General features: G+C 44.5%; 2 long non-coding RNA genes across 2 annotated transcripts; one reads left to right on the top strand and one right to left on the bottom strand.

The window, feature by feature from the left end:
- Positions 1-44: 44 nt before the first annotated feature.
- Positions 45-17,388, bottom strand: LOC140587394 (uncharacterized). The gene is made up of 6 exons (XR_011989106.1): positions 17,232-17,388; positions 17,021-17,087; positions 5,261-5,354; positions 4,486-4,581; positions 1,237-1,293; positions 45-722 (listed from the first exon to the last, which is right to left on the bottom strand). It is a non-coding gene; the product is annotated as an uncharacterized lncRNA (long non-coding RNA).
- On the top strand, positions 15,725-18,532 carry LOC111834699 (uncharacterized). Its single transcript, XR_002836060.2, has 3 exons — positions 15,725-16,288; positions 17,995-18,159; positions 18,248-18,532. It is a non-coding gene; the product is annotated as an uncharacterized lncRNA (long non-coding RNA).
- Positions 18,533-24,903: the final 6,371 nt, after the last annotated feature.

A 24,903-nucleotide genomic window follows, 5' to 3' on the forward strand; every position in this document is an offset into this window, starting at 1 on the left:
AACCACTAGAGAACAGAACAGAAGCAGGGACTTAAATACAGAAACCAAAACTGGGTAATAAGACTAACACAGGACAGGTGAGACTAATTAACAGACCAGGACAACAGGGCACAGGTGAAACTAATAAACTCAAAGGAACAAAACAGGGAAACTAAGAACTAACCAAGGAAACAGGGAAACAGAAACCAATACTAGGGACTTTAAACAGGTAAAGACACAAGCAGGGGCACAAGGAACAAAACCAAAAACCATATACAAAATCACCAAATACAAATAACTAGACAAACTCAACTGAAACACTAGGGAGCAAAATAAAACAGGAGGTGGGATTCAAACACAGGACAGAAGGTACAAAGACAACCGGATGCTCAAGACATTGAGCCACATGACCAGACAGGTAACAGGGGAGAACAAAGACTAACATAAAGAACGGGATGACCAGCGATGCCTGCTGGCCAAACGGGGAAGGGACACGGTAGGACCACAGCAGGGGCTGACCCCGACAAGAAGTGGAGGGTCGTGTGTCTGGCAGCTCTTTCCGTGGAGGACATCGAAGATAGAAAACGGTGACAGCCGCTCATAGCCCCACTAGGCTGGCCGGGATGATTGACGGACTTGGCAGAGCTGTCGGCACTCAGACTTTGGCTCTAGATCGCAAATTGGATACCATCATTGTGACTATGGACCGCAGACTTGATAACATCACGGAGAAGCTTTCGGCTCTGCAAAGGATGAATGGCGGAGACCAGTGTGGACATTAGAGGAGCTACAAAATTTCAGCTTCTCACCCGAAAACCCAAACAACCTAACCTAGATAGCATCAACAAGGCATTTTCGCCCACAGGACTGCCGCATACTGGATGTTTTTCCCTTTGCACACCATTCTTTGTAAACCCTAGAAATGGTTGTGCGTGAAAATCCCAGTAACTGAGCAGATTGTGAAATACTCAGACCAGCCCGTCTGGCACCAACAACCATGCCACGCTCAAAATTGCTTAAAAATGCCTTGTTGATGCTAGAGGTCAGAGGAGAATGGGCCGACTGATTCAAGCTGATAGAAGAGCAACTTTGACTGAAATAACCACTCATTACAACCGAGGTATGCAGCAAAGCATTTGTGAAGCCACAACACGCACAACCTTGAGGCGGATGGGCTACAACAGCAGAAGACCCCACTGGGTACCACTCATCTCCACTACAAATAGGAAAAAGAGGCTACAATTTGCACGAGCTCACCAAAATTGGACAGTTGAAGACTGGAAAAATGTTGCCTGGTCTGATGAGTCTCTATTTCTGTTGAGACATTCAAATGGTAGAGTCAGAATTTGGCGTAAACAGAATGAGAACATGGATCCATCATGCCTTGTTACCACTGTGCAGGCTGGTGGTGGTGGTGTAATGGTGTGGGGGATGTTTTCTTGGCACACTTTTGGCCCCTTAGTGCCAATTGGGCATCGTTTAAATGCCACGGCCTACCTGAGCATTGTTTCTGACCATGTCCATCCCTTTATGACCACCATGTACAAATCCTCTGATGGCTACTTCCAGCAGGATAATGCACCATGTCACAAAGCTCGAATAATTTCAAATTGGTTTCTTGAACATGACAATGAGTTCACTGTACTAAAATGGCCCCCACAGTCACCAGATCTCAACCCAATAGAGCATCTTTGGGATGTGGTGGAACGGGAGCCTCGTGCCCTGGATGTGCATCCCATAAATCTCCATCAACAGCAAGATGCTATCCTATCAATATGGGCCAACATTTCTAAAGAATGCTTTCAGCACCTTGTTGAATCAATGCCACGTAGAATTAAGGCAGTTCTGAAGGCGAAAGGGGGTCAAACACCGTATTAGTATGGTGTTCCTAATAATCCTTTAGGTGAGTGTATATACAGTAAATCTGGTCTAAGTCACCGTCTTGTAACTCGTCAATGTGCACAAGTCGACGCTCAAGCAAAAGTCCCGATTTTTCCTAATGATGTTTCCTTTAAAATTCCTTGTGTAAGTCGCCGCTTGTAAGTCGTCAAATTCACTTAGTCGTCACCTAAATCCCGGTCCCGAACAACACAAATGAATGGATTTTCCTACCTGTAAGTCGACACCCCAATCGCTGCATTCCCGCCGCCTGCTTGTCACCATGGCAATGTAGAAACAATCCCCACCTATCGCACTAGTCGCTCCCTGGATGCCAAGGCCGTGATGTAGAGACCTGCACTCCCGAGTGTGGCGCGGGACAAGATTTGATCGGTGAATGCGGGTGCGAGTGGTAAGGTCCTCATGTATGTGCAGGTTGCGGGAGAATAGAATTAATTGCGGGACTCCCGCAAAATGTAATTATCTTAAAATTAATTTATTAAAAACAAATACTCATTTATCTACTGCACAAAAGCAACAAGAACGACTAAATTAAAATAATTTACAGGCGAATCGTGTACAGAAACTACAATTGCCGCGCTCTGTGTGCCGGGGGACATAACCGGACATCCCAAGAAGTAATCAGCATGGGGCTTGGACGGGATGGCATGTTCTGAAAAGCTCCTCGTTCGTGTCTGTTGGGTTGAAATTGTATATATATTATCACTCACGTGTATTCTGAAGAATGCATAACTTGTTTTATGAAACCACTGTGTAAGTGTTTACCAGTAATTTTCCATCACGTGCAGCAGATGAGCCCACCTCTGCTGTACGTTCTGTTGTTCCTGTTCCCACTCCCACTTTCCCATTGCATCCTATCCCATTCCAAATGTTGTTCACACCCACAATGTAATCTGATCAGTATGCTAACCTTATAGTATAAATAAACTCTGTCAGGGGCCACACCTTGGAAGCCATCACTGTAACTCACTGTAGAAGGTGTGGCTCCCCTTGTACAAGTAAAACAGCGCGTGTCTCATACTCTGTGGGCCAGCAGCCGGGGGGGGCTGATCACTCTCTCCGACATAAAAACTTGGTCCTTCGAGCCGGATCACAAACCAGTGATCCGTGCGGATCGGGGAATCCTGAGGACATCACCGGAGCGCCGAAAGGAGCGACACCGAAGTCTGTCGACAGCCGCTCGTCTAAGACGGGTCGAGAAAGTCCTGGAACGTGAGAATTCGTGACCAGGCTGGTGGTTAGGACTGCGCTCGACGCCTGGTGATGCCTGACGGACCCCGACCGTCGTGACTGACCCCAGAGGTGAGACGTTTGGTTATATTTCGCCGAAAGGAAATAGTTTGGTTATATTTCGCCGAAAGGAAATAGTCTAAATTTGGTTATATTTCGCCGAAAGGAAATAATCTAAATTGGTTATATTTCACTGAAAGGAAATAGTTGAATTAGAATTTAATTGACCTGTTAATTGACAAAGGCTAGAGTTGGCCGTAATCAACTGGGTATGAATGTTTGTGTGAATGTGGAGGACTAAGTGATTTATAGAATCCTAGGCTGATTCTACCAGTCCTGTTGTTTCTTTGCCTGAGAAGAAAGATGTACTGGTGATTGGGAGATCAAGGACGGGTTCCATCCCTGAAAACTGACACCGCTGCACAGATAGTGTGCAGTAGAAGGCCGTGTTAGTGTCCTCTCCCTAATCTCGTGCCAGAGAATTTCTGCTCAGGACCCTTGTAGTAATAACAATAGACAAGTAAAAGGATGGGAAAGGGGCAAAGTAAACAGCCATCCTTAGAGGGAGATGAAAAGTTTATGGAAGGATATGTAGAAGGAGCAGGGACTATAAGTAATCAAAGGTGGAGAAGAAAGCATGGGTTTGGAGGAAGCCTCCATACGACAGACCTTCTCAAGTTACAGAGCGATTTAAAACTAGAAATGTTGCGCACTAAAAATAGCGGAAAGTTGGACAGACGGAAGAAGGAGTACAAGCTGTCAGAAAAATGGTTGGAACAAAGTAAATTAAGAGAAGCAACTAGACAGGAAAAGAAAGGTAAAAGGAAAGAAAAACTTGCAGCCGTAGCACTAGTCACTCCTGATGAGGAAAGTGCAGCAAAGACCCCACGTAGATAGAAAACACCTACCGCTCCTCCGCTGTCGCAGCTGACATCGGAAGCAGCACTAAAAGACAAGCCGACAGCAGCGCCTAGAACGCTGACACCACATTCTGCTCCATTAGCGTCATTGGCACCAGAATCTCCTTTCCATCCAATGGTGACCCGAAGCAGGGATCCTTCACTGTATCCAGTGAAAGATTTAGAGTCATGCAAAACTAAATTCCACCCCAGTAGCGGAGATGGGGCATCAACCCCAGAGTTCCAATGCCCCATGGTGGAAGTCGCGAATCCTGATAGGGGGCAGGACGGAACAGGTCCCGAAACAATGTTAGTGTACAGACCCTGGACAGCAGAGGATAGGTCAGCAGCTTTAAAAGGGATACCCCCTGTTGAGGAAGGTGTAGGAGAATTTTGGGAAGCGGTGTTAGAACTTCAAAGCAGCTTCCACCTAAACGGGAGAGAAATGTTCCAATGCCTGAGGCAACTGTTTACTCACAAATGGGTCAGAGTTGCAGGAGATTTCACAGGGCATGCGTACGACGGAACACCCCTCCCGCATGATTCATCCGCCCTGAGACACAGCCTAAGGCAGCTAGAAGAAAGAGTCAGATAAAGATTTTCAAAGAGAGCAGATTACGGTAAAATCTCACTATGCAGACAGAAAGAAGGGGAAGAGCCAGAAGACTTCCTAGACAGATTGAGACCAGTTTTCAGAAGTAATTCAGGCATTCCCCCAGATAGTGATGAGGCCGGAGTATACCAACAACAATTAAAAAGGGCATTCCTTGCCGGCCTAAACCCTGAACTTAAACGGTATATAGATAAACATTGGGTCCATCAGAATACAGGCTCAGTGCAGCAAGCTATAGAGTACGCCCAGCACGCACAAGAACAAAAGGGAGAAGCGACCTTCGCAGCCTCTGGCGATACAATCGCAGTAGTCTATTCAGGCCCCCAGAGCAGGGGAAGTTACAGAGGCCGAGGAGGTAGAGGTCGAGGAAGAGGTGGTAGGCCAGAAAACTCGCCTCAGTATGATAACTGTGATGGCCAAACACCAGGCCACACTTAAGTAAAGTGGGTAAACACACACACACATCTTCATTCATCCTTTCATTTTAACACTTTGCAATAACTTTATTCATTGGTTTAAATACATTCGTTCTATTTGTAAGCGCGCACATTTAGTTTACTGATGTATTTGTATCAATTCATTTTTATCTTTTGTTGTGATTAGTGTGACTAACTCTTGTTTCTTTTACCGGTTTATTTACCTGCTGTGATCCCAGGGAGTGGCCTGGCAAAAGATGGTGGCCAGGGCTCAGAGCACTTAAATGCCTGAAGTTAATTGGACTGTACCACCAGTTCCTGTTGGAGAGGGGGAAATTTGTGTTTAGTTTAAACTAGTGTTTATTTCGCTAGATATTTGTAATTAAAGTTTCGTTATTTTGATTTCTTCTTTAATGTTTAGTTTATCAACAAACTGGACTGCGATGTTGTGTCTTATAGTTAGTGTTGTGTTGTGTTTAGGTACCCCTATTGTTTCTATTGGTCTGATCAGCCATTATATATATATATATATATACCTTTGTGTCATGTCCAGAGAGGTTAGTTATGTTTGTTGTGCAGCCAGGTGGTTTATTCACATTCCTGAGTTTAGTTTTGTTACTTTGATTTTTTTCCCGGGCTCAACATGTAATATTTGTTAAATTAAGTTTGGGTCAGAATAAAAAAAAACATATTTTTTCTAATTATTCCTGTGACTCCTCCTGCTTTTAGCGCTTGGTCCCTCACAATAACAAATGCTGGAATTGTGGAAAACCAGGTCATATAGCTAAACAGTGTAGAACTAAACGCGTAAATAACCCAAACTCGACAGAAAATGATCAGTGACGCCAAGCTGAGAAGTTGCAGGCACCACTTTCCCCACCCCCGCTAGGGCCCCCACTAGATAGGGAGGAGGAGGAGGTTGACCTTCAAGCGGTGTGCCAACTGATAGCGCTTAAACAGCCTGCAGAACTGCCTAGGCGGCGGTTTATTATAAATGGACAGACATATGATTGTTTATGTGACACGGGAGCCTGTAGAACAGTATTAACTACAACTCCGCCAAAAGCAACGTTCTCTACCTAAACAGTATATGTGAGAACGGCCGGAGGGCAATCTGAGACCCATCAATTAACTAATCCCATAACGGTAAAAGATGAAGAGACAGGGACAGAGTGTGAGGTCCAAGTTCTGCTGAGCCCGTCATGCCCAGTAAACTTACTAGGAAGAGACCTTATGGTCCGGATGGGCATAAGCATTGTTGCCACGACCACAGGCATGAAAGCAATAATAGACAGGCAAGCTCTAGTGGTCCATGGATCGTCAGTTCCGCAGTATTACTGGTCTCTGGACCTAGGCCAAACACCACAAGCTCGGGAGTTGCTAAGGAAAACTAGAGTAAAGCAGGGAGTAGATAAGGTCCAATTTATGCCCGACGATGGCCTTCATGTGCCCATGTGGTACAAACCCACACCTGGCCCCGACTACCGATATGATCGGCAGTTTCACGCTATGGGACCACCCCAGGTCACATTGCAGTATCTGTATGTTAATCCCACATAAGAACATAAGAACATAAGAAATTTACAAACGAGAGGAGGCCATTCGGCCCATCAAGCTCGTTTGGGGAGAACTTAGCTAATAGCTCAGAGTTGTTAAAATCTTATCTAGCTCTGATTTAAAGGAACCCATGGTTTTAGCTTCCACTACAATAGCAGGAAGACTATTCCATACTCTGACTACACGCTGTGTAAAGAAGTGCTTCCTCAAATTTGTTTTAAAATGTTCTCCCGCTAATTTCCACTTATGGCCACGAGTTCTAGTATTTAGACTAATATTGAAATAGTAATTTGGCTGAACAGCATCCAGACCCGGATGAATCTTATAGACCTGAATCATATCCCCCCTTAGTCTCCTTTGCTCAAGGCTGAACAGATTCAGTTCCACTAACCTCTCCTCGTAAGACATTCCTCTAAGACCAGGAATCATTCTCGTAGCTCTTCGTTGCACCTTTTCTAAGGCAGCAATGTCCTTCTTGAGGTATGGTGACCAAACCTGCACACAGTATTCTAGGTGGGGTCTTACCAAGGAATTATATAAGTGTAACATCACCTCCCTTGACTTAAACTCCACACATCTAGAGATATAACCCAACATTCTGTTCGCCTTTTTTATTGCTTCCCCACATTGGCGAGAGTGGGACATGGAAGCATCAACATACATACCGAGATCTTTCTCGTAATCAGCTACCTTTATTTCAGTGGAACCCATAAAATATCTGTACTGTATATTTCTGCTCCCTGCATGGATTACCTTACATTTATCTGTGTTAAATTTCATCTGCCAAGTATCAGCCCATTCGCTAATTAAATCCAGATCCCGTTGAAGTCTCTCTGCTGCTAGATTAGTATCTGCTACCCCGCCCACCTTGGTGTCGTCTGCAAATTTAACCAGTTTACTGTATGTATTCGTGTCAATATCATTAATGTAAATTAGGAACAATAGTGGTCCTAAAATTGAACCCTGCGGTACCCCACTATAAACGGAGGCCCACTGTGACATAGTGCCTCTAATAACTACTCGCTGCTTCCTATCAGTTAGCCAGTTTTTGATCCAAGCTGCCACAGTTCCTAAAATTCCTGCAGCTTTAAGCTTTAACAAGAGCCGTTTGTGGGGGACAACATCAAAGGCTTTCTGGAAATCTAAGTAAATCACATCATAGGCCTTTTTGTGATCAATTTCACTTGTAGCTTCCTCAAAGAACTCAAGCAGATTCGTTAAGCAGGATCTACCTCTCCTAAATCCATGTTGGCTATCCTTTATAATGTTATTTGCATCTAGGTAATCTACCATTTTCACTTGAATTATAGCTTCCATTATTTTTCCAGTAATGCTAGTTAAACTGATTGGCCTATAGTTTGCTGAATTACTTCTATCCCCTTTTTTGAATATGGGTGTTATATTAGCATGCTTCCAATCTGATGGTACCACACCCGCAGATAATGATTTCTGGAATATTAAAGTTAAAGGTTGGCTAATAATATCCCTCATCTCTTTAAGACTAAAGGTAAGATGCCATCAGGCCCCTGCAATTTATTTATTTTGAGTTTAGCTAGGCTTAGTATCACATCAACCTCAGTTATACATATATTGGTCATAGACGATGCTGTATTCGTATTAATTGGTGGTAAGTTACTTGTGTTCTCTATTGTGAATACCCTTGAAAAATAATCATTAAACTCGTTTACCATATCAATTTCGTTATCAATTATAAGGCCCTTACTATCCTGCAAATTAGTGATTTCAGCTTTTAGTGCTCTCTTGGAGTTAAAATATTGGAAGAAACCTTTACTGTCATGCTTAGCCTCCAATGCAATTTTTCTTTCTACATCCCTCTTTGATCGCCTAATGTCATTTTTTAACTTTGCCTGTAGACTCAGATACTCCTGCTTGATTTTGAAATCATTAGTTATTTTCCAGTTGTGGAACAGAGCCCTTTTCCTCCTGACTTTATTCTTAATTTCCTTAGTAAACCACCTTGGTTGTCGTTTCCTAGATTTAGTTTTGCTGGAAACAGGTATGAAGTCCTCTTGCACTTGCAACAATGTGCTTTTGAAAAATTCCCATGCCTCTTCAACTGTTTTGCTATTTAACTCTGTCCAGTTTACAGTTTCTAATTTCCGTCTCATACCATTAAAGTTAGCCTTCCTAACATTGTATACTTTTAATTTAGACTTTGCTCTTCGGACACTAAAATTAACCTCGAATTTAACCATGTTATGATCACTACCGTGTGTAGTGTATTAAAAAGGGTTTAACGGAGCGCTACAGCGCCCCCACGGAGGAATGGTTAGCGCGGTGAGCTAAAAAGAAACGGGAGACAAGAAGTGTTTCGTGTGCTGTTCAGTATGTTAATAAATATCGTATTCTTTGTATTACGAGTTTCTGCGAGTCCTTAAATTTCTCTCTTCCTCAATCCCGGATGATGATGCAGCCGCTCGAACACTACAATTTGGCGACGAGGATGGGATTTGAGAGAGGAAGTAGCTCAAAGTGAGTCGGACTAGAAGCTGGTATAATACAAGAAGATGGCGGTGTTTAGCTCAGATTCGGGCCTGTGTTTCATAGAGGCTAACGAGAGCTTCACAGACTATGAGGAGCGTTTTGCACAATTTGTGGAAGCCAACGGAATTGAAGAACGCAAGCAACGTGCTGTTTTTCTGTCTGTGGTAGGTGCAAAAACCTTTTCATTGCTTACGGATTTACTGGCACCGAAAAGACCGTCGGAGACACCACTAACCGATATTTTGAAAGCGCTCAGAGACTTCTATGTGCCCAAGAAAAACGTCTTGAGTGAAAGATACAGTTTCCGAGCACGGAAGCAGCTGAATGGGGAATCCCTAGCAGAATACGTGGCCGCGTTAAAGGGATTAGCCTCTACCTGTGAGTTCGGTCCTTCGTTGGAGGAACAGTTACGGGATCAGCTCGTGTACGGAATATGCAGTAAGGATTTACGAGCCCGGCTGCTGAGTGCAGCTTATGGTGAGCCTTTGACCTGGTCTAAAGTATTGGACATTGTGAACAATTTTGAATGTACTGTTTCAAGTTTGAAGGCTTTTCAGCATGCACCGATGAGGACCGACAGTGTGAATTACGCTAAGCCACAGAGAGCGCCCCCGAGAGCGGAGGAGAGAACGCCAGGGAAGGGCAGAAGTGATAAGAGCGAATTAATCCCCTGTTACCGTTGTCTGGGAAAGGGACATGCTGCGTCGAACTGCAAGTATAAGGATTTTCAATGTAGAGCCTGTGACAAAAAGGGACATTTAGAACGTGCCTGCCGAAATGCCACGTATAAAAAAACAACAGAAAAAAAATACGGCTTCACTAAATCACAAGCCGCAAATAAGCCAGTTTGGGAACGCGAGACGAAATACATCTCGTCGGAAGGGGGCGGCGAGGGAGAGATCGCGCCGCGGACAACAAACAGAGTGCTGGGCTGCCAACCAAAGGCAAATTGGAGTGCTGATCAGCTATTTCGATCAACCGACGCAGATGCAAGCGAGGATTTGAACCAGCCCGCTGTGGAAGATGAACTGCAGCCGGCAGAGACTAATAAGGACTATGGACTATTTGCGTTAAAGGGGGGCAGTGAGTATGTAAAACCCTATATGGTAATGATTAGATGTAATGGTGTCAAGGTAAAGATGGAGGTGGACACAGGTGCAGCCATGTCCATCATTTCAGAGACATTGTACAGAAAGAGGTTCAAAAGGTGTAAACTTCAGCCATGTGAAGTAACGTTGAGGACATACTCTTCAGAGCAAATTCCACTATTGGGTCAGTTTCCGGTTACGGTGAAATGCAGAGAACAGACAAAAACCCTGTTTTTGCTGGTGTCTAAGGGTAAGGGGCCTAGCCTCATGGGCAGAAACTGGATTCAGCACTTACATCTAGACTGGTCTAGAGTGAACTATGTATCTAACCCAGTAAGTGAGCTTACAGAGAAATACTCCAACGTGTTTAATTCAGAAAAAGGGATAATTTCAGGTGTACGGGCCAAATTGCAAGTCGCGAAAAATGCCGTTCCAAAGTTTTGCAAGAGTAGAACGGTACCATATGCCATGAGAGAAGCTGTTGATAAACAGTTACAACGGTTGGAGAGGCAGGGGGTAATTACACCTGTTGAGTACAGTGAATGGGCGGCACCAATCGTGTGTATACCAAAAACAAATGGAGAGGTCCGCATTTGTGGCGATTACAAGGTCACGATTAATCCCTGGTTAGCTGTTGACAAATATCCCTTGCCAAAACCTCAAGATCTGTTTGCCTCGTTGGCTGGCGGAAAACACTTTACCAAGCTAGATTTAACTCAGGCTTACCAGCAGGTAGAGTTAGACTCAGAATCTAAGCCTTATCTGACTATTAACACTCAAAAAGGATTATATCACATGAATAGGTTGCCCTATGGTGTGTCTAGCGCACCTGCAATCTTTCAACGTATAATGGATCAGACCTTACAAGGCCTGCCAAATGTAGTCTGTTATTTGGATGACATTCTGATCACTGGTAAAAACGAAGGGGAACATTGGAAAAATGTCGGACAGGTGTTTCGAAGGTTACAAGAAAGAGGGATTAGAGTGAATAGGGACAAATGTGCGTTCTGTCAACCTCAGGTAACCTATTTGGGGCACCGAATTGATCAGGAAGGTGTACACCCAGTACCAGAAAAAGTAGAGGCTGTTGAAAATGCTCCCGCACCAAAAAACGTGACTGAGCTTAGAGCTTTTTTAGCTTTACTCTCATACTATGGAAAATTCTTGGAAAACTTGTCGACTGTAATTAAACCGATGACGGAACTATTACACAAGGACCGGTCTTGGCAGTGGTCAGAGGCCTGTCAAGCATCGTTTGAAGAAGCTAAAAAGCTTTTGTCTTCTTCAAGGGTACTGACGCATTTTGACCCCCAGTTACCCATATTGCTAGCGTGCGACGCGTCTGCATATGGAGTAGGGGCAGTGATTTCTCATCAAATGTCTGATGGTTCAGAAAAACCCATTGCTTATGCTTCTCGCACTTTGAGCAAGTCGGAATTGAACTATTCCCAAATTGAAAAAGAAGCCTTGGGCATCATTTTTGGCGTGCAAAAGTTTAGAGACTATTTGTACGGCCGAAAATTCTTGCTCATAACGGATCATCAGCCTTTGGTTAAGATATTGGGACCAAAAACGGGAGTGCCAGCTTTAGCAGCTGCACGGTTACAAAGATGGGCATTGCTTTTGGCAGCATACCAATATGACATTAGATATAAATCTTCTGCAGAGCATGCAAATGCCGACGGGCTTTCGCGATTACCCGTACGAGGGACCAGACAAACGTGTAATACAGAATTTAAAGTCTCATTTATTGAGGCAATTCCAGTAGCTGAAAAAGACATTAAAATTGAAACTGAAAAAGATGAAGTTCTGAGGAGAGTGAAACTGTTCACATTGCAAGGTTGGCCAAAATTTATGGCGGATGAGAAATTGAAACCGTATTGGTATAGGCGTCAAGAGCTCACACTTGAGAATGGTTGTCTGTTATGGGGTTTACGGGTAATTCTACCAGACTCACTACGACCCCAACTCTTAAAAGAACTACATGAGTCACATCTAGGGATGGTCAAGAGTAAGGCAGTAGCTCGTAGTCATTTTTGGTGGCCTAAATTAGACGAAGACATCGAGAACATGATTAGCCAATGCAGAGTATGTGCATTAAACCAAAAGCAGCCTAATCTTGTGTCTGTGCATCCCTGGAAATGGCCGGAACATCCATGGGAGAGAGTTCATGTTGATTTTTGTGAAAAGGGAAAGCACCAATTTTTCTTAGCTATGGATGCCTATTCTCGTTGGCCGGAAATCAGACTGATGACTACTACCACTGCTAAAGCAACTGTTGAGGTTATGCGCAGTATGTTTGCTAGTTATGGATTGCCTAAAGTAATCGTTTCAGATAATGGACCTCAATTTGTGTCCAGGGACTTTGAAACCTTTTTGGGAAATAATGGAGTAAAACACGTCAAATCGGCAGCTTACCATCCAGCCTCGAATGGGTTGGTGGAAAGATTGGTTCAAACTTTTAAACAGTCCTTGGAAAAACAGAAGGATTTGGACATTACAATACAGTGTTGCATTGATAGATTTTTGTTCAGTTACAGAAATGCTCCTTTGACAGTGACGGACAAACCTCCGTCTGAATTGTTTCTAAAACGAAGGATTAGAACAAGGCTGTCTCAGATACAGCCTCGGTTCTCTTCTCAAATGCAGGAAAAGCAGCAAGTGCAGACAACAAGTTCTGCTCGTGTGCGGGCATTTTACCCACAGCAGATGGTGCTGGTGAAGCAATTCAGGGGAGGGGAAGAAAAGTGGAAGCTAGGAAAAATTGAGAGACCGTTAGGTCCGGTTACATACCTGGTCTGGGTTGAAGGACAAGCCTACAAAAAGCATGTAGATCAGTTGAGAGCAACACAATTGAAGGTGGCTGAGCAGGAGGTGGAAACACTGTCGGCTCAAAACTTGTGTGGTATTTCGGAAAAAGGGTTAAGTGTGACTGGAAATTCAGCAGGGATACCAGAAATATCTCAAGGTTCTGGTTATAATAGGCCTTTCCGGGTAAAAAGGGCTCCACAGAGATTGAACCTGTAAAACACTGTTCGATATGGTGTAAAGGTTGTTGATTTTGATTTCTTGTTTTTGGGTTTGAGAAGGGAACAGTGTCGTTTCCAAAATTGTAGGATCTTCTGTGATTTGGAGGAAGCGTTAATTTTCAGGGGAGGAAAGTGTAGTGTATTAAAAAGGGTTTAACGGAGCGCTACAGCGCCCCCACGGAGGAATGGTTAGCGCGGTGAGCTAAAAAGAAACGGGAGACAAGAAGTGTTTCGTGTGCTGTTCAGTATGTTAATAAATATCGTATTCTTTGTATTACGAGTTTCTGCGAGTCCTTAAATTTCTCTCTTCCTCAATCCCGGATGATGATGCAGCCGCTCGAACACTACACCGTACAATGGGTCTAAAACCTCTAATTTTCCAATCCTATCCTGGTTATTACAAAAAATGAGATCAAGAAGGGCTTCTCCCCTGGTAGGAGTATTAACAACCTGAGTAAAAAAACAATCCTGTACTAATTCCAGCATCTCAAGTTCATTTACAGAAGAGCCAGAGACTGTGTCCCACTGTATCCCAGGTAAATTAAAATCACCCATAACCACCACATCATTTTTATTACTCATAATCCTGATATCATCATATAATATTCTGCTTTCCTCTACAGCTACATTAGGTGCTCTATAACAAACCCCGACAATTAGGCCATTTGAATCTTTAGCATCAAGTTTTATCCATACAGCTTCTGAATTTTTATTTTTATCAGTGAGATCCCTTGCCTGCAAGTTTTCTTTTACGTATACTGCAACACCACCTCCCTTCTTGCCTATCCGGTCTCTACGGAACAACGTATAACCATCCATATTATATTTATCACCATCATTGTCACTCATCCATGTTTCAGTTATTCCTATAATGTCGTAATTGTCTGAAGAAATTAAAGCCTCTAAGTCATTAATTTTGTTTTTAATACTCCTAGCATTCAAATACAGACCACTAATGGTAGGCCTTTTACAGTGTCTACTTTTAATATTTATTTGGGCTTTCCGTCTCTCCCCACATAAATTCTTAACTGACCTCCCTGCCCCCCCAGTCCCTAGTTTAAACATTCCTCAACTATTCTGCACATACGCCTCCCCAATACACTGGTTCCCCTATGGTTCAGATGCAACCCGTCCGGCTTGAACAGGTCCCACCTGTTCCAGAAGGTCTTCCAGTGCCCCATACACCTGAACCCCTCTTTCCTACACCACCATTTTAGCCACGCATTTAATCCCCTTATCTCAGCTAATTTTGCCTGACTTGCACATGGCACGGGAAGTATTCCAGAGAATACCACCGTGGATGTTCTGCTTCTAAGCTTATCCGCGACTTCTATAAATTTATCTTGCAGAACAGCCCTTCTGCCCTTTCCTATGTCATTGGTGCCAACATGCACCACGACCACTGGATCCACCCCGGCTGGGGCCAAAAGCCTGTCCACTCGATCTGGAAGGTCCCCTACCTGGGCACCAGGCAGGCAAGACACCGTACGGGACCCTCTATCACGGGTGCACACATAACTATCTACACCTCTTATAATTGAATCCCCTACTACCACAACCTCCCTCCTACTGGGGTTAGGTGCTCCTTGGACTCACTATGTCCCCGTCCTTTACTCCCAGCCCAGTATATTAATAGAGAATATTTAAACTTTTAGTTGATCTAATTAACGTATAGTTAAAACAAAGTGCCGAGTACACTAAAACACTAAATTAACACTTGCGTTAAATCGGTACTTTATTATAAATTATCCGGCAGCGTCAGCGATAACAACCTTTAAATTTAACTTTTAAAATAACCAAATTTACAATTACTTACCCGAGATTAACTTCCTGCTGAACCACGTTTAGCTAAACTAAAGCGAAGTTGCTCTAGGGAGGCCAAAAAACCACAAAAACCCTCTCAAAACAGGCTACTGCCGAAGCGGGAAAAAAAGTGGAAAATGTCCTCCCGGCCCCGACCGGCGACCGAGCAAAGCTCCGGAGCAACTGACCTTTTAGAGTTAATGTTACCGATGTTCGATAATATTACCCGCGGGTGTTTGATGCGAAGGACGCAGACAGAAACGCCACTCGCGCCCGCAGCTGTCTGTAACACTCACAAGGACAGACAAGTACACACGTAAAAGTAAGAGTAAAAAATGAAACAACAACAACAACCACCCACGTAACCGTGCTGGCACACAAACACTCAAATATACTTTACAGATAATTCAAATCAAATCAACCGCTTCAACAGGCGCACAACACAACACAAGTGCACACAGCGACTACACCACTCCCGAACAGTACAGCAATCCCAGCAGCCTCTACAGCAATCCCAGCAGCCTCTACAGCAATCCCAGCAGCCTCTACCAAGCTGAGGTGGAAACCTGTGTTTACAGAAAATGTTTAGACAAGATGTGGATGGCGGATGTAAAATACACGGTTCATGATAAACAGGAGGGACTGTTGGGTTGAAATTGTATATATATTATCACTCACGTGTATTCTGAAAAATGCATAACTTGTTTCATGAAACCACTGTGTAAGTGTTTACCAGTAATTTTCCATCACGTGCAGCAGATGAGCCCACCTCTGCTGTACGTTCTGTTGTTCCTGTTCCCACTCCCACTTTCCCATTGCATCCTATCCCATTCCAAATGTTGTTCACACCCACAATGTAACCTGATCAGTATGTTTACCTTATAGTATAAATAAACTCTGTCAGGGGCCACACCTTGAAAGCCATCACTGTAACTCACTGTAGAAGGCGTGGCTCCCCTTGTACAAGTAAAACAGCGCGTGTCTCATACTCTGTGGGCCAGCAGCCGGGGGGGGCTGATCACTCTCTCCGACATAAAAACTTGATCCTTCGAGCCGGATCACAAACCAGTGATCCGTGCGGATCGGGGAATCCTGAGGACATCACCGGGGCGCCGAGAGGAGCGACACCGAAGTCTGTCGACAGCCGCTCGTCTAAGACGGGTCGAGAAAGTCCTGGAACGTGAGAATTCGTGACCAGGCCGGTGGTTAGGACTGCGCTCGATGCCTGGTGATGCCTGACGGACCCCGACCGTCGTGACTGACCCCAGAGGTGAGACGTTTGGTTATGTTCATCATGTTCATCATTCCATTTAATTAAACTAAAATAAAACGAAACATATTTGTTTATTTTCCGGGACAAAACTTGAATACTGCGGGTGGGAGCGGGAAATAATAATATATATTTTTTGCGGGAGTGGGACAGAATGTTGCGGGAGCGGGCAGGAGCGGGACTGAAAAATCTGTCCCGCGCAGGTCTCTACCGTGATGAGTAGAGGTATGGTGTTATATTTACTAGTCGGCAAAACGGCGAGATAGACACAAGTCGCTGAAGTGTCGACTTTATAAGTCGGCAAAACGGCGAGTTATATTTACTAGTCGACAAAACGACGAGATAGACTTAAGTCGCCAAAGTGTCGACTTAGGTGTATCTCGTCAATTCTCTAAGTCGTCACTTTTAAGCTGGTCCCACGAGTGTCGACTTAGACCGGTTTTACTGTATATGATGTTAATAGAACTGCTTGCGCAATTAAAAACAGAATTGACCACAGCAAGGCAGAAACTGCAAGTTACTCTCAATGTGACATTTAAGACATTAACAACTGGTGTAGAGCATATATACAGTATGTGTGTGTGTGTGTGTGTATAATGTGCACACCTGTGATGTGATTAATAGAACTGCTTGTGCAATTTCAGATAATCGCTGGCAATGTCACACTTGGAGCTGATAAATATCACAAACATAGGAAATAAACCATGAAATGAAAAATTAATCAGTACTTACCAATGAGTATGAGCCTGAAAAACATTTCGCCGGCGTAATGGATTTCTAAGTTTTACGAAGTTGTCTTCTTTCAAACATAAGACAAGAAAAAAAAATTGCAATAAGTTTGGGAAATACTCAGTGCAGCCTGATGTTCACTAATGACAATAGAAAATACTGATACAGAAGCCTGTTAGTTAAAAGTCTGAACTAAACGACGTCTCACACTTACAGCTCTGCTCTGATATAAACCAGACATTAAAGCAAGAGGCATTTACACTGAACTGCCTGCTGGTCCTTTAATGCTGGACTCTGTTCACCACAGAGATTCACACTAAATACAGAAATAAACAGCAGGTCATAGAGGAAGTGAGTGAACACAGCACAGCACTGACAGTTTAGCAACACACAAGAGCTGCTAACTTAGGCTCTCTGAACACAATCTCTGTGGGTCCAGTGGACTCTCTCGTACCAGTGTTTGTAGGGTTCTGGGGGCGGGCTGATCCAGAGGGCTGTGGATACAGGGAGGTTTGTGCCTGAGAAAGTTCCGGTCTGTTTAAATGAGATGAAACAGTATAATTCAGATTACAGCTCTGTTCATTCTACAGACAGTATAGTGTGGGGCTCATCTGCACGTTGGGTAAGATCCACACCTGCTACAGCCTCTGATGTAAAATCTCTGATAGAATCACAGGCTTCTCTAAATAAGGAAACCCCACCTCTGGCCCTCTGGAGCTGCTTAGAAACTAACCAGGGCCTTTTAAATCATCTGCTTACTGATTTAGGAGCAAACTGTGGCCTGTGTCTCTGGTGCACTGTCAGGTCTCTCAGAGACTGACGTTAATAACGGCTGACGGAAAGTATGTCACACGCAAGTGGTGTTTCAGCAGCTTTTCTCTGCAGTGTGTGGTTGTGGCTCTTGTTTCCATGGTGACGCTGGGGCCACAGGCCTCTTGGTCAAAGCTACACTAAAATATCTGCTCTCTCCTATGTAGTTGTAATAAAACAGACAAGTTCTTCAGATGAATCCCAGAGAGGAGCTGATTTCTACCAGCAGGACACCAGTAAAGCTGTTTGAGCAGGACCCAAGTTCTGAACTACAGGCCCCAGGATACAAATGAGATCTGATCCTCAAGTCAGTCTTTAAGTCAAATTTGTAGGTGAGCTGGAATAATACAGGCCAGAATAATACAGTAATAATAAATTCACCGACTTCCTCTGTGACCTGCTGTTTATTTCTGTATTTAGTGTGATTCTCTGTGGTGAACAGAGTCCAGCTGCCCCTGAAACCCGGAATCAGATAAACTGAGGAAAATGGATGGATGGATGGATAGATGGATGGACGGAAGGATGGATGTCTACTGTCCACCAATAAGGACATAGCAGGATTCCAGCACAGTGATAAGAATGGACAGAGTGCACACACTTACAATGTATGATCAATGTATGATTACAGAGCTGCCACCTATGCTGTATATTACAGGATCACTCCATATTCGAAAATAAAATGCTTTGTCTTATTTTGAACCATCATTGGGATACACCTCCCCGGCAATTTTTTTCCATCAGGGACCTGGGTGGGGAGGGTCGCATTGTCCCTCATTTCTTCAGATTGAAAGTGGCAATCCAATATTATTAGAATTCCAACTAACCAATCAGAAAAAAAGAGAGACACTGACCGATCAGACCATTTACATATATTTATATAGCAGAGACATTTATGTAAAGTGACACATATTGCAGAAATCAAGGTTAGTCTGGGGTTTAGGGTCTTACTCAGGCACCCATCAGTGAGATCACTCTGCTGACCATGAGACCTGAACTTTCTGATCTTGGTTCAGTTTGCTCACATTCTTGTTTGTGAATGTGGTCAGGGGCTCCCTAATCCCCCAGCAGGACATTTCCAGAGCACAGTTTGGAAAGCTCCATACAAACATCGAGAGACCCTGAGCTTCCATCAGAACCAGATCAGAATCATAATGTGATTCTCTGTAAGATCATTGTTTGGGGTGGAGGTCTCTTACTCTGTATCAGAGTGTTAAATCTGGCTCTTGAGGACCACAGAAGCCTGTTAATTGTCTTTCAGAGCCACTTCCTTCCATATTCTTCTGAAGAACCAAAAAGCAGCAGCCTAAGGCTAAAAATACCAGCCCACCCCCCCCACCGATCGTTCCTGACCAAGTGGGTGCAGTAGCCAGTATCTGCAGGCTGTTTGTTCCAGTGCACAGGAAGACAGGAAGTCAGGCTCCTTTTTAAGGCTCCAGGCCCAGATTCCCCCAGCACTCTGCATTGTGGGAGAAGCTGCATTTCTGATGCATCACTGAGGTCAGTGTTACCCCTGTGTCTGGCTTGAGAGGCTGCTGCTTTCACAGCTTTAAGAAATAAGCATGTGGTTTTCACACATCGTGATGAAGTAGAATTGTATAAAAAGGAACAAAGAAACATCATACATCAGCAGAAATGGTGCAGAAAGATGCTGGACATTCCAGCAATGTTTAATCTCATTGCCAGTCTCTGAGTTAAACATCAGCGAGTCTGTGTGCAAACTCAGCTCTCCCTAGCGAACATGTGCTTTGGGCTCCTATTTCACAATCAGGAGATGCAGGTTATTTACTTTATTTACTTAGCAGACACTTTAATTCAAAGAAAAGTGCATTTGCAGTTGGTGTTAAGGGCCTTGCTCAGGGCCCCATGGTGACATCACTCTGCTGAGGGACTTTCCGATGACAGGTGCAGCGTCCGAACCCACTGAGTCACCACAGGGCTCTTAAAAATTAGCCTAAAAATCACCTTAATAAAATAAAAACAGGGAGGAGCTGAGCCACCATGGGGGGGGGGGGGGGGGGCAGAGTCTGTCTTTAGCCTCCAGACCCCGCTGACTGAGCTCAGCCATGGGTCACATGGTCCAAGTTGCCACCACCTGCAGAGATGGTCCTGCATAGATACAGCAGCTTTTAGTGATGGATTGGCTCCAGGCTTCAGGCTCCCCATGATATGCCACAGGCTAAGCGGGTTTGGAAGATGGTCATGTGGAGAGAATTCGGTACCAAGAATTTTTAATTTTCAAAAATGACCCACAACCAGCATCTGCACCCAAAAAGCAGGAGAGGTGAGGCTTTCACACATCCGGGGTGCTGTGATGAACCAGCAGGAGGTGTGAAGGTGGGACCATATCACAACAGACATGGGGGGGGGGCATGAAATCATAAACAGCAATGACTCGAAAAAGAACAGAGAGGAAACTGCAATGATAGAGACTCTGAGAACTTTTTCAAAGTCAGACAGTTAATACAAGAAAGGCACATGTGATTCATCCTGGGTAACGAAGGGTGGAAGTACGTTGATCTGTCCACTAGGTGGTGCCGTCCAGGGAGGCCCCTCCCCGACCACAGAAATATGGCCTCCTTATGAAGTCATTTGGTTCCACAGTGAACTTGTTTGTGCTGACCTCATGTAAGCCGCCCCTCCACTCTGCAGAGGAGCAGCCGATGGGCGTGACTTTAAGAAGGAAGAGAGGACATGGAATGCTAGGGTTCAGCTCCCCCTTCTGGCTCCTGAGAGTAGCACATCCTAACAGCGGCGTAACTTTATGATTTTTACCGGAACAAAGTATAATGTATTAAAAATTGCATACAGTGTCAGAGCTGCCAAACTCCAATTTCTTCCCTTCTGCAGAGGTTCCATCAAGAAGCTCACAGCAGAAACTCACAGACTTAATCCTGTGAGTTTAACAGAGCTGACAGTGTGTGTCCATGTGTGTACATAAAGCTGCTGCACTCCTGTGTGTGTGGGAGTGTCTGGCTTTTTGGTCCACAGTCCTGCAGGGGGCGCTGTTGCATGTGGGCCATTCAGCTCAGCCATCCGTCACTTCCCTGGCCATCAGCTGCTTCCTCTGCTCCCGCCTACAGTCCCTCTGGATGGCCCTCCAGATCCGGCAGAGGACTCCCTGCTCCACCCAGACCCCCCATGGGCCACAGATGCAGGTTCATAACAGTCTGCACTGGAGATCAGGCTCCTGAGACACAGACACAGCACGGACCCACACGCAAACTCACTGTATCCGTGGAAACCGCAGGTCCTCCTTGGTGATGTCATTGAGGATGTCATTCAGAGTGTAGTCCTCCATCACAAACTGCAGCAGAGATCTGACAGGGCAGGCAGTCTGAGCTCTGCTCTTTTGGGATGGACGCAGAACAGCCAGAGAGAGAGGTGCAGGTCTCAGACCAAACAAGCAGCGGTCTACTTTTCCTGCCAAATAAACCCTTTTCTCCTGCTCTATACAGTCACACACTCCAGTGTTGCCAGGTTAAGCATGTAGCCCAGCCTTGTAGTAGCCGTCATGGATAGAGACCTGACCTTCTGAGCTGTGAACCTTATCCTTCTGACTGTAGATCCAGTGCACTAATCACTGCACCACCTGCTGCCCACTGGCCCACTGTGTGAGTAGCGCTCCAGGTCCTCCAGAAGGCTTCCCATGCTGCCTCACGCCCAGGCTGCATCCCAGCAGGTCGCTCTAGCATACTTGCCTTCTCTATGGTGTCTGTATCCACACCCAGCTCTTTCAGCTAATCAGTCAGCTCCTTGTTAGGCTCCACATTAGCTGGGATGTGAAATATGGAGGGTGGGTGCAAGACTGTGGTGGGGAGGAGAGGCTCATGTGCTAGAGGGTTTGGTTACATCAGTGTTGGTGTCAGTTTGGACGTTCTGGGAGGTTCTGGCTACATGGGTGTCTTGTGTGTCACGTTTCAGCCTGTGGGTCATGTTGCTCTGCCTATTTGTGTGGGTCTACCGAAGTGCCACCTCTTCTCTGGCATCAGTTCCAGGTCGTGCGCTCTCTGCTGGAGACTCTGCCTCACCACATGCTGGTACTCTTTCTCCTTCTGCACCAGGTCCTCCAACAACTTGCAAGACTTGAATTGAATTGAATTCCTTTATTGTCATTGTACACAATACATGAGATTCAATGTGCAACTCCTCCGCATAAGACACTTCCTATAAAATTACAAGAAAATATGAGTCCAGAGAGGCAGGGATTTTTTAATGTAAGACGGAATCAGCCTTTCAAATCACTTCATTATTATCAGTGTCAGAGCAATTGGACGATAGTCCTTCATGCTACTGATGTTTGTTTTATTTGGTACTGACACAATGATGACTGATTTAAGGCAGACAGGGACCATTTCCAACGTCAGGGAGTTATTAGAGGGTACCACTTTACAATAAGACTCCCTTTTGCCACGTATAAATGGTAGTAACTCATTAATAAGAACAAAACTGTGGTATAACTTGTTTATAATATTCTATTAATGAAGTGTAACAACCTAATTAATAACTTGCTTATAGACCATTCATAATCCCTTCATAAGGGTAGCCTTATTGTAAAGTGGTACCGATTAGAGATATTGTTAAACACCTCAGCTCAGCACAGTCCCTGTGGCACTCCGTCTGGTCCAGCAGCTTTGCGTGGATGTGGATGTGGATTTTTATAACTTTTTTCAAGTTTGACCTGACAACATTGTAGGCCAGGGTTCTTCAAATCTGGACCTCGATTCCAAATCCAGGCCTTTTTTTCAGTTCTCCCAGATAGTTAGTTTAATAATTACTGATTCTGATTGGTCAGAGGCTTCACACCTGGCTCACAGGTAAAGGAAGGCTGAAAAACCAGCAGTGCTTGGACCTCGAGGACCGTGATTTGAATAATAGGGCTGTAGGCTATGTGATCCACAGATTTAAATGCCCCGTTAAATGCTTTTAAAAGGTGTTTCACTTCTTTGTTCATCCATGGTTTCACATTTGGAAACATTTCTTATCTTCTTGTCCATAGTGACATCATCCACACAGCTATAGATGATATAGCTATAGAAAAAAGTATTTTCCTCCAGGTCCGTCTCTGTGCCCCATACAGCCAGCTGAGCAAAGAGTTTCCCTGTGTGCATTCAGAGCAGCCCTGGAGATGTGATACGGAGGCCTGCTCAGGCCATATTGTCACTGTCTTTGTGACGGCTTTGTTTCTGTGGATGAGAGGTCCATATGCAGGCATCAGAAATGATGAAGAATGGTCAGAGTGACCAAGGGGTGGCTGATGATTGAGGGCTTTGTAAGAATCTTTAATATATAATGTGACGGCTTTGATATACAATCTATCAAGGGTGTTTCACCCCCTGGTGGGGCACTGCACATGTTGGTAAAATTTCTGGAGCACAGTTTGATCTGCATGGTTAAAGTATCCCTGCAATAATGCGGCGGTGTCTGGCTGAGCATCCTGCTATTTACTGATAGCCTGTGTCTGAAAGTATTTCAAATCTGCGGAGCAGTAACAGTCATTACCTATATAGACGCAGAGCTCCCCGCTCTTGCTCTTATCGGAGTTCACTGTCCTGTAAGCTCAGCACACTGACTGGCTAGTTAGCTCCACAGCTCAACAACCTGGTTCCTGACAGAGCAGTGGAGCTAACTAGCCGGTCAGTGTTCCGAGCCGACAGGACACTGACTTCTGGTAAGAGCAAGGGTTGGGGGCACTTAAAGATGGGACGAGCCATCCCACAATCCCACTCACACCATATACATGCTGCAGATTTCATCACTGGCAGCTTCTTTGTTGAGAACAACCCTAAAAACATACAAGAACCCTTCAGTGTTCAGATGCTATGAGGTTCGATCAAGTTACATTTGCAAACAGTACAGCTTTTGCTTTACCCACAATTCTCATGGTGGAGAACAAAGATGTCAGTATATATTTGTCTCCTGGACTAAAAGCAGGTTTAGCTGAACCCCCTGTCCTCAAGCTGCCATAGCCCACAGTGTTCCTGTATGTAATGCTAATTCAAAGATGCAGCTTTCTGGCAGATTAGCAGCCCCTGCTGGTGTGGTGGAAAAACAGCCAAAGACTGGGTATGAAAGCAGAAAATTATTTGATGTACACAGGTGCCCACAGTTATTTTCTTGTGCAGCTCCTTTATGCTTCTGCTTAATGTTTATCATTTTACATGATAAGAAAGTAGGTTCTCAGTTACTGTCTCTGTGTGCAACTAAAGAGTTCCAGTCAGAACCAGCTCTCCAACTGTTGGTTTGACTTTCCTCCTGCTCAGCTGCTAAGTGCCCCCCGCCCTCCACACAGACAGACAGTATTTTGTAAAATAGATTTTGTACTTAGTAATCATAGCAAATATTTTCTAAGTAAGCATAAAATTTTCGACTACGTCTAAATGCACAATTTCCACTTCACCAGTCACTGTACACAGTGACCAAGGAGCCAGGGGCTCATGTCTCATTATAAAGCCTGTATGAGAGATGAAGGTGTATTCAGACCTCAAGCTCACAGGACCACCAGAACAGGTCATGTGACTCATTTCTGATATGTCCGAACCTGGCATGAATGCAGAATTAAGGAAATTACATTGATCTACGGCTATAATGCTTATAGAAGTGTTTTTTATTGACTGTTCCTTATTGTATATACACTCCCCTAAAGGATTATTAGGAACACCATACTAATACGGTGTTTGACCCCCTTTCGCCTTCAGAACTGCCTTAATTCTACGTGGCATTGATTCAACAAGGTGCTGAAAGCATTCTTTAGAAATGTTGGCCGATATTGATAGGATAGCATCTTGCAGTTGATGGAGATTTGTGGGTTGCACATCCAGGGCATGAAGCTCCCGTTCCACCACATCCCAAAGATGCTCTATTGGGCTGAGATCTGGTGACTGTGGGGGTCATTTTAGTACAGTGAACTCATTGTCATGTTCAAGAAACCAATTTAAAATGATTCGAGCTTTGTGACATGGTGCATTATCCTGCTGGAAGTAGCCATCAGAGGATGGGTACATGGTGGTCATAAAGGGATGGACATGGTCAGAAACAATGCTCAGGTAGGCCGTGGCATTTAAACGATGCCTAATTGG

This window comes from Paramormyrops kingsleyae, unplaced genomic scaffold (genome assembly GCF_048594095.1).
Source record: "Paramormyrops kingsleyae isolate MSU_618 unplaced genomic scaffold, PKINGS_0.4 ups208, whole genome shotgun sequence".
In the NCBI taxonomy this organism is placed as follows: domain Eukaryota; kingdom Metazoa; phylum Chordata; class Actinopteri; order Osteoglossiformes; family Mormyridae; genus Paramormyrops; species Paramormyrops kingsleyae.